Source organism: Conger conger, chromosome 3 (genome assembly GCF_963514075.1).
Source record: "Conger conger chromosome 3, fConCon1.1, whole genome shotgun sequence".
NCBI classification, from domain to species: Eukaryota; Metazoa; Chordata; class Actinopteri; order Anguilliformes; family Congridae; genus Conger; species Conger conger.
Genome location: NC_083762.1, coordinates 18358700 through 18368597, shown reverse-complemented (window position 1 = coordinate 18368597; position 9898 = coordinate 18358700).

Below are 9898 nucleotides of genomic sequence, written 5' to 3'. Positions count from 1 at the left end.
GCTTATCACCCGGCCAGTGCAGGAGCAGTGGAAAGAGCAAATGGAGTGGTCAAAAACAAATTGACAAAAACAATGGCGGAGACAGGGCTGGATTGGATAACAGTTCTGCCCATAGTCATGTTGTCCATGAGGTCAGCGGTAAGTAAGACGACAGGATTGTCACCCCACAAGGTCATCACGGGGAGACCCATGAGAACCCCCGTGGGGCCCCCAATTGCCGGGACAGACCTAGCCCTAGTAGATGATCAAATGGTTCAATATTGTGTGGAATTGAATAAGGCACTGCGATTTGTCTCAAAGCAGGTGAAAGCAGCACAACCGACCGTACGTGACGAACCTGGCCATCAGCTGAAACCAGGAGACTGGGTGGTGGTGAAGGACTTCCAGAGGAAGAGGTGGTGCGAACCCAGGTGGCGTGGACCGTTCCAGATCCTGCTCACCACTCCGACGGCTGTTCGAGTAGCTGAGCGCACTTCCTGGATACACGCCAGTCATTGCAAGCTGTACAAACGGGGGGGATGCCTGTGACGAGCCATAGGCTGTCTTTGATCAGCAACGGGGACAAATGGCGACTGGTATGGCTTGGGGTTATGACAATCACCATAGCCTCATGTGTATCAGACTCTCTCTGGGCCAGGGCCACCCACAACGTATGGTGGAAATGGGCTAATCACACAGCGATGAAAGAAACTGAAGGGAGAGGGGACTGTGTGGTTTGCGCTGAACACACACCAGACCATTGGGTCGTTCCGACACCCTACAACACTTCCACATGTGCAAGATGGCTGATGGAGCACCGAGAGACTTGTGAGGCAATGTGTGGGGTTGTAAACATAAATGATGAATGTGCAGCAGCAAACCAAACTGGTAGAAGAACTATATTGTTGAATATGACTAGAACAAAAAACTGTTTATGTGTACAAAATTGTACTAGAGGGGCAGGGACCTGCCCGTATTTGTGTTTAATGATGCAAGGATCAAGACACTTTAATGCTTCTGCCCACTGTACAAATGTGACCATGTGGCCCCAAACTAAGAGGGAAGAAAATAACAAAAAATGGGGAGTGGGCGAATCTAAAATAGAATGTTACAAACGTACAAATGGGGTAGTAAATGTAGGGGCATTCCCAGCCAGCAATTGTAGTAAAACGTGGAACGTAAATGAATTGGAAAATACACAGTCAACAAACAGGAGTGCTCTACCTCCACAGTGGGCTCTCCAGGGGACGGGGACACCACTGGCCGACTTATGGTGGGCCTGTGGTCTCTCCCGACCCTTAACCCAGACATTGCCCACCAATTGGACTGGAACTTGTGCTCGGGTTATGAAGGTGCTTAGGGTGGATGTAAGTACCTTCCATGACCAGAGCGCTCGAAGTATGCACCCAAGAGCGTATCAAGGCGACAGTAGAGTGTACTTAGATGCTATTGGCCAACCAAGGGGCATCCCATATGAACATAAGGCCATGGATGAGGTAAAAGCAGGTTTCGCATCTATATTTATATGGATACAACCTAATAAAAATGTGGAAAGGATAAATTATATATACTATAATCAACAGCGATTTATTAATTACACCGATGAGGCTTTGACCGCCCTGGGCGAACAATTGGATGCCACAAGCAAAATGGCCTGGCAAAACCGCCAGGCCTTAGACTGGCTATTAGCAGAGAAAGGAGGTGTATGTCAAATGTTTGGAGACCAATGTTGCACGTACATCCCTACGTACAAACCTACGAAAAGAACTTAGTGAGAACTCAGGAGTCAGTCCATGGGGGAATTGGTCATGGCTTCTAGATTCCTGGTACGGTGTTTTCGCTAAAATTGGAATGACTTGTGCGGTAATTTTTGTTATATTGGCATTGGTGTTTTGTTGCTGTGTTCCACTCCTGCGAAAGGTTATAGGAAAATGGATTTCTGAGGGGGTGACCACTCATCTGCTATGTCGGCAAGAATACCAGCCCCTGCAACAAACGGAGGAACAAGAGCTGCGAGAGGTGTTCGAGCAACTGCCCTACACACCCTACGACGACGCAGGAGCCAAGAGCGGATGAGCAAAGCAGACAAATGTTTTTTATTTTTATTTTTTTATTTTTTATTTTTCTCTTTGAATATGTTATCATTTATATGATAAAAGGAGGGATTGTGGGAGAAAAATATAATGTAACCTAGGATATATGTATCCAGATATGTACAATGCATATAGTTAGAAAACTGCTTAAAAGAATATTGTGCTTGTGACCGATAACCAGCAAAAATGTAAGGGAGGGGTGAGTGCTCTGCTACAGCTTACGTCATATGGGCATATGTGCAGGGGATAAAGCAGAACACGCTTCCATTGTTGGGTGCGCTCATGTGCTTGTTAAGATAAAAAATAATGAGGAGGAATCGCACCCGAGGTCGGTTCCTCCTTACCCAGACTAAGGAGGAACCACGGATGATAAATATAACCTTGAAGATACTGTAGCAGTGGGCTAATTGCAACACAAATGTTATATGACTTAAGGAGCAGATGTGGGCCTAGGAGTACAACGCGTGGGAAAAATACTGAGACACTGTCTGAAGATGATTGGCTTTCACAGTAATGTATTCATGTGATAACTTAGGATGTGTAATGGCATAAGAATAGACACCCTGTCTGCTAAAATCCAGAGTGTTTTCTCACATTGGTGTGAGGCATTCTCCGTGCTTTGTTATAGGGTTAATAAAGCTTGTATTATTGAAACTCTCCTTGCTGTGAAAGAACTGGGTTCTTTTAAACGGGAAAGGTTGCTTGCAAGAAGTCTCTCCTAATTCAAAGGGAATTTTCCCCGACACAATAATGTAATGTAATGTAATCATTTGATTATAAAGTTAATTGGAGAGGGGAAAATGTATAAAGAAGTGCGGCAAATTATAGGATGCTCAGCTAAAATTATCTCAAATGCTTTAAAGTGGCAACAAAAACCTGAAACAAGCAGAAGAAAACGAGCAACTACTGTTAAAACAGATCGAGGAATAGTCAGAATGGCAAAGATTCAGCCATTCATCTGCTCCAGAAAGATCAAAGATGATCTACAATTACCTGCAAGCGCTTTTAGTCAGAAGACGTTTGATCGAAACTAAGCTATCCGCAAGAAGCCCCCGTAATACACCATTGTTGAAAAAAGGGCATGTGCAGAATCAGTTCCAATTTGCCAAGGAACACATCGATTGGCCCAAAGAGAAATGGCGTAACATTCTGTGGACTGATGAGAGTAAAATTGTTATTTTTTGGGTCTAGTCGTCGTCCACAGTATGTCAGACGACCCCCGGGTACTGAATTCAAGCCACAGTACACTGTGAAGACAGTGAAGCATGGTGGCACAAAAATCATAGTATGTGGATGTTTTTCATACTATGGTGTTGGGATCGTACACCAGGGATCATGGATCAGTTTGAATACACCAAAAGACTTGAAGAGACTATGTTGCCGTATGCCGAAGAGGAAGTGCCCCTGAAATGGGCGTTTCAACAAGACAACAACCACAAACACACGAGTAAGCAAGCAACATCTTGGTTCCAGACAAAAAGGATTGAGGAAGTGGCCAGCTAGGTGCCAGAATTTGGTTGACTTAAAGTTTGACGTTTGAAGAGAAAAATGTTCACACCACCATTTTTTAAAACAGATTAATATTCATTTTCTTTGCTTCCTGTAAAAGAATAACACAGACTTGATAAAAATTAGCTAATGCTTTGTTTTGGAATTGAATGTGTAATGTTTTCACTACATTTGAAATATTGAACTAAAAGTTATTAAAACATATTTGCACTTCATTAATTTTTTTTAACACACTGGTATTTATTCGAACACAACTGTATAGCAATGAACTACCACGCCTGAGCCAACATTTTGGCAAGGCCTTTCTCAAAATGGCTGGAGAAAGGCTTGCCAAAACTTCAGGTCTGGTGTGGTAGGTAATTGATATATCAATAAGATAAAATAAATAACCATTCTATTTTTTAAGAACTCTGTGTGACTCATGTGACATAATGTAAGCATTACCATGGGCTGAAATATAAGATGATGGTCAGTAACAAAATAGGGGCCGGTTAGATGAACAAAGATTAAACTTAATCCTGGACTAAATGTAGCGTTGTATGAATAATCTCCAATGAAACATAATTCACAGCAAAAAACCTCTGACCATACTGAAAGGTTTTTACATTCAGTTAATGGCATTTGGCAGACGCTCTTATCCAGAGCGACATACAAAGTGCAAAGTGCAGACCCATAACCAGGGATAAGTCCGCTGAAAGACGAAGGGGACTAGATAAGGACCAGGGCCTATTCGATCATCTTTTTCTTCTTTTTTCTTTTTTAAAATCATAATACCGCAACACACAAATGTATGAATAGTGCATTCAAGGGTTGCACAAGGGAATAGTGCCACCCTTGCTCAGGCTGCAGATCAAAACCCCATTACATGGCCGTTTTACTGAGAACGCAGCTGATTGTGTGAACAATGTTGACAATAAAAATGTACGGGGCTTTTCAAGCCAACCTTGAACTTTACTGTAACGTTACGTTCGTGGTTCTCCTGCTTGCATTGCATTTCAAGATCAACCATTTGAAATGCAAGCGAACATCGCTACAACTTCGCAGCTAACAGAAAAAAATATGGGCATCTGTTATGCTGATTAAACGGTGACTATCAGCTCGGGTGCTGGTAAACAATTTGACTTCCTGTACAGAAGTTCCGGTCTCACTTCCTGTGATTTTCCGTCAAAATAAGAGCTGCTGAGTAACGTGAAATAATGAGAACATAGTTACGGCGTTTTCTGCGCTTCCTCACATAATTACCATAAATTCATTGCTGATACAACTTATAAAAGTCAGCAAGCAACTAGCTTGCTATTTGACTAGTTACTATAATGTAGGCCAAGCATAAATTGCTTGACACTGTCGGTTCAATAACAGCTCATTTGCATACCTGCTTACTGTTTGAAAGAAATGTTGCCAAATATGAAGGGGCATACATTAAATCTATGTATAATATCTATAAAATTATACATTTATTATCTAAAATCATGTTCCGAACAATTGTTGCTGTATTTACAGTGTGGTAAGGGCATGCAATGAAAGGGCGTATACATTTGTTAGCTGGACACATATCTTTAATATTAAACAGTTCTTTCTGTGAAATCCTGTTCCCAGCAATTGTTGCTGTGTTTCCAGTGTGGGGTGGCCATACGTTGCTATTGACTGTCAATTCACAAGCAGCTCATTTGCATAGCTGATAACTCAAAAGCTATAAATAGTTTCTAAATGAAAGCGGGTATACATTTGTTGGCTGGACCCATATTTTTAATATTCTATAGTCCTTTCTGTGAAATCCAGTTCCCAATTGACTGTCAATTCACAAGACATTGTCTGTGTCCTGGCTCCTGGCAACAATATCACCTTGAGCCGCACCATCGAGGAAGCTGGGAAGGAAGCCTGCTACGGTGTGCTTTATACCGCTGGCCTGAGGTAGATTTTATGTTATATTCAAATTTGTGTAGCTTCAACATTCTTTGCAATAGCTCCATGAGTTGTTTATAAAATTCTCATTTTGCTATTAAATGTAGGTTTTCGTCTTGGACTTCCCATCTCGGCTGACTGAGGACCTGCAATACCAGGACCTGCTCCGCCAGGAGTACCACCGTGTGGCAGCCCGGATGGGTGTGCGGTATCATTCTCCACCCGAGCACTCCTTTCCTGCATCTAACTCCAATCTGTGGTGCAGGGATGGAGTTCACCTAAGTGATTCTGCAGGTATGTCTGTTTTAGCAGAGCTGATTTGGTGTGCAGCATACACACAGCTGTCCAAACCATATGCCCCCACAGAAGCAAGTGTTGCAGTTATCCTGACCCCCGACCCCCAACCATCCCCAGCTGTGACAGAGGAGGCAGTCCGAGAGGAAGAAGACAGCAGGAGCTTGCCTCTACGAACAAATAATCGCAGTAGGCCGAATTCCTTCTGTGAACTGAGATTTACTATAATATGATTTTTTAAAATGAATTATCAAACCACATTTACATTTGATGTCATGACATTGACATAATTTATTTGCCTTCTAAATACATAATACTAAATACTCCTTTCATTGTAGGGTGTTAATGGTGGCACAGTGTGCAACATCCTCGGCACTGATGTCTTCTGCTACCCAAAAGCATACAGGCAGCAGAGGCAGCCAGGTGAGCAGACTGGAAAAAAGAACGGAGCCGCAAGAGGAAGAACGGATCAAGAAAGAAGCGTGCGGGAGTGGTAATTGGAAATCGTAGGGCAGTCAGCAGAGTTCAAACTCCAGATACAGTTAGTGCATCTGGGGCAGGTAAGAGGCATGGTGAGGGTGAGGTAGGACCACATAAAGAGGAAGTTGTGTGTGGTGTGAAAGTGCTATTTGGCATGGGAGTGCACTTTGATGAGGGTGTCACAGAAAGGACTATAGAATATTAAAGATATGTGTCCAGCTAACAAATGTATACCCCCTTTCATTTTGAAACAATTTATAGTTTTTGAGTTATGAGCTATGCAAATGAGCTGCTTGTGAATTGACAGTCAATAGCAACGTATGGCCACCCCACACTGGAAACACAGCAACAATTGCTGGGAACAGGATTTCACAGAAAGGACTGTTTAATATTAAATATATGTGTCCAGCTAACAAATGTATGCCCCCATTCATTTTGAAACAATTTATAGTTTTTGAGTTATGAGCTATGCAAATGAGCTGCTTGTGAAATGACAGTCTATGGCAATGCATGCCCATACCACACCTGACAGATAGCAACAACAGGTGGCAAACAGTTTTTATTGAAATTTGTGCACAATTTTATATTCTCTGCAAATACATCACAATAATATCCAACTGTATTAATTTAACAATTAAAATGGACAAAATTACAGAACTTTTATTTTGATAAATGCTAACCGGAAGTCTCCAATTGTGGCCAGCAACATTTGCCAACTTCACGGAGCTTTTCAAATGTCTGTTGAAATTTGACGCGGTTGCTCCGGCATCTTTTATTTTAATTCTCCACATTTTGCTAGTTGCAATCATTTTGTTTCATTTTGCAACCTGAAATATTTAAACTCAAAGGCCACAACATGTGGAAGTGTAATCATAGCGAGCTCAGCTGCGATAAATAGTAGGGTGTTGCTATGGTTGCAAAACGACGTTGGGTATTTCAGTTTTTTACAATCGCTTTCACACTTGTCTCAATACCATGTCCACTTTTTCAAAACACTTAACACATTGACCATATCAATAGACCATGTGAACTAAACTAAAAACTAAAATATTTCTGAATTGCTTTCATAATAAAGGCATTCAATCACCACTTCTTCCAAAATTCATGAATACCTCTCGCAGTCAGTGTTCACTTCCAACAAAAGTCTGTACAAATACAGCAAATTTTGCAGACATTTAGATACAAAACTGTTAACTTTTAGTTCAAAACCCAACAAAATTCTGATCACTGTGGATGGAAATATGTTGCATTTTGACAGACAAATTAAACCATATGCTTCAAATACGTAAGACAGATCATTCTGATTTTAGCAGAAAGTTTATTCTGTTTATTTTTTAGTTTTTAGTTTGCAGCCTTGTTACCATCTATTCAAAAGTAGTCATACTTGCATTGAAATGTGCATGTATATAGGGAAAATATTTCATTACACGGCATTTGGCAGATGCTCTTATCGTACAGTTATGTACAATTGATTAGACTAAGCAGCCAGGAGGTAGTTGCAGTAATCCAGAGAGCAAAAGTGCCAGGACTAAGAGCCTGTGTACACCTTCACAATGTACGCCATATGTCAACTGTTGACATTTTCAAGAAAAATCTATTTTTTTTTACATTACATTACATTACATTATTGGCATTTGACAGACGCTCTTATCCAGAGCGACGTACAACAAAGTGCATACCCATAACCAGGGATAAGTTCGCTGAAAGACCCTAGAGGGAAGTACAATTTCAACTGCTACCTGTACAACAAAGATAAGGACAAGGGCCATTTTTTTTTTTTTTTTTTTGAACAAACAAACAAACAGAGCAAAACTATCCAAACACTGCTTACCTAGCCAACTAAAAATACCGATACACAAAGCAAGTCACAGAGACAACAATTAAGGTTCACAGGGAGGTAGGGAGGGATGGAGAGAGGTGCTGCTTGAAGAGGTGTGTCTTCAGTTTGTGCTTGAAAGCGGGGAGAGATTCTACAGTTCTGACCTCAACAGGGAGTTCGTTCCACCACCGTGGAGCCAGAACAGATAGTAGTTGTGAGTGTGAGGTGGAGGTTCTGAGAGGGGGAGGCGCCAAGCGGCCTGTGGAGGCTGAACGAAGAGGTCTGGCAGGGGTGTAGGGTCTGATGATTTTTTGCAGATAAGCAGGGGAAGGCCCTTTAACTGCTTGGAAGGCTAGCACCAATGTTTTGAATTTGATGCGAGCCATGACAGGCAGCCAGTGGAGGGAAGTAAGCAGGGGGGTGACGTGTGAGTATTTGGGAAGGTTGAAGACCAGACGAGCTGCTGCATTCTGGATGAGTTGGAGGGGTCTGATGGCAGACGCTGGGAGGCCAGCCAAGAGGGAATTGCAGTAGTCCAGGCGGGACAGAACCATCGCTTGGACCAGGAGCTGGGTCGAGTAGGGGGTGAGAAAGGGGCGGATTCTCCGTATGTTGTATACCCCGGGACTATACCAAAGCAAATGTCGTTTTGAACTCCTTGCATAAATGCATTGCTAGGTCATTTCAGCACCAAACTAATTTCAAACATGGCAATCCTCTTTTACAGGGTTTCCTACCCTGCAAGGTATAATGTGTCATATTCAGGTGACAGACAGTTGAGGAACATTGCTTGAATTTAAGGACTATAAACACAGGCAGAGGGTGAGTCAACATGTCAGTGAGCCTTTTTCAATGATAGTAAGGGATTTACAATGGTCTTGTAACAATGTTAACACAAACATCTTACCTATTGTACCTTTAAGTCTTCAACCATGCATGTGCTGTAAATCATTTTTGAGATATTGACACTTTTATAGGACCAGTACAAAATAGGTGCAAATTGCCTTGTAGGGGGCCAAAGTGGAAAGGGTTAAGAGGAGAGCACTGGTGCATGTTTGGGATCACTGGGGCTCATTCATCGATATTTTCGGAAATCCATGTGCAAATGTATTGGTGATCGGAAGCAAACTAACAACTACCATCAGATTTATGAAACAGGCATAGACAGTTTTTTTTTCATATTCACATCAGAATTTACTCTGTACCTGCTATAAGCATTATCAATGGAGCATTATCAATAATTATCAATGAAAGTGAGGCGGGTGCAAGGGGGGTTGGATCCAAAATGCACGACTCAGACAATGGAGATGTAATAAAGTCCCGTCAGGGCTATTCAGGGAATGTCCAGTGAGCGTAGTCGAAGTTCATATGCGTGAAATCCAGCCAAAACCAAAGTACAGTACTGAGGGAGAAGGCAGTCTCGTAATCGGTACACCAGACAAAAAGTCCAGTAACCAGGAAAGCCGTCAGCAGGGCAGTAGTGCAGACGGACGGTAGGCAGGCTCGGGGTCAATGATGACGCAGGAGTCAAGACCGAAGTCTGCTCCACGGGGCAAAAGACAACAGGCAAAAGTTTGTGGCACAGGCAGGCAAGTGGTCAACAAAACAGAAGAAAAAACCAGAAAACAGGCTTGGCTCTTAACGGGTAGACAATGGCTCGGAAACGCACTCAAAAGCACACTGAAAAACAGGAGGCAACAATTTCACAAAGACACTGAAGGAACTGATCTTATATGCAGGTGTAGACAGGTGCAGACAATTAGCTTGAGAGCAGCATGCAAATGGAAATCAGGTGTGGAGGATTGACAGGTTAACAAGATAA